Here is a 1,019-nt window from a genome sequence, read left to right as displayed (position 1 = left end):
GGGTCACCTTCATCACCTCTGAGTTACAGCATCATAGTGATGAAGAGATAGAACTGCTGCTGTGTGAAGAGAACACTGCTGCTAACAACAACCTGATGTGTTTAAAGTGTTTACACACAATGTTATTGCCCTTTGTTCATATAGCAGTACTTTCAAAATAAAAGTGCGTGTGACAAAGCGGGTGAGAACACACCATTTGTCCCATATTACATTCATCTATAAATCTGACCATGCTTTTCAATTGTTTGTTTACCATACCCACCATGTGTTCCAGAGGCTAAAAGGGGGAGGCACCCAACCATTTCCTCTATTTATACACTGGATGATGTCATCAGTGATGTCATTGGGTCAAACCAAGCATGGGGAGGATTAGAGTATGTACAGGTAGATTTCTGTTTTACATTGTTGTGAGTGTACAGCAAATTGTAAACCATATAAAAGTTTTGGTTACCTAAAGGGGTGCTGTGAGGTATAGGTCGTGTCTGTTAACTATGGAGTCAGTAATTGGTGTCACCTGCACTCATGGTAGGAAGTGAATCCTGCTGATAGGAGGCTCTATATAAGGAGATGACTTTGACTGAACAGGGAAGAAAAGGAAGATCAGTGTGTAGCTGTGTGCACGTGATTATGTTACTTTAAGATGAGTTGAGCTTTATTGAGTTAAGCTAAATTCAACTTTTGCTTTGTTTGTGTGTATATATCTATATATAGATATATATCTATATATATCAATATATAGATATATATCTATATATATCTATATATATATATATCTATATATATATATATCGAAATATATCTATATATATATATCTATATATATATCTATATATAGCTGTCAAGGTCCTTACGGATATATATCTATCTATATATGTGTATATATGTGTGTATATGTGTGTATATATGTGTATATGTATATATATTTGTGTATATATGTGTGTATGTATATATATGTGTGTATGTATATATGTGTGTGTGTGTGTATGTATATATGTGTGTGTGTGTATGTATATATGTGT

The sequence above is a fragment of the Anarrhichthys ocellatus genome, unplaced genomic scaffold (assembly GCF_004355925.1).
Source record: "Anarrhichthys ocellatus isolate YVR2014 unplaced genomic scaffold, GSC_Weel_1.0 scaffold4473, whole genome shotgun sequence".
Classification (NCBI taxonomy): domain Eukaryota; kingdom Metazoa; phylum Chordata; class Actinopteri; order Perciformes; family Anarhichadidae; genus Anarrhichthys; species Anarrhichthys ocellatus.
This window is presented reverse-complemented; position numbering follows the sequence as displayed.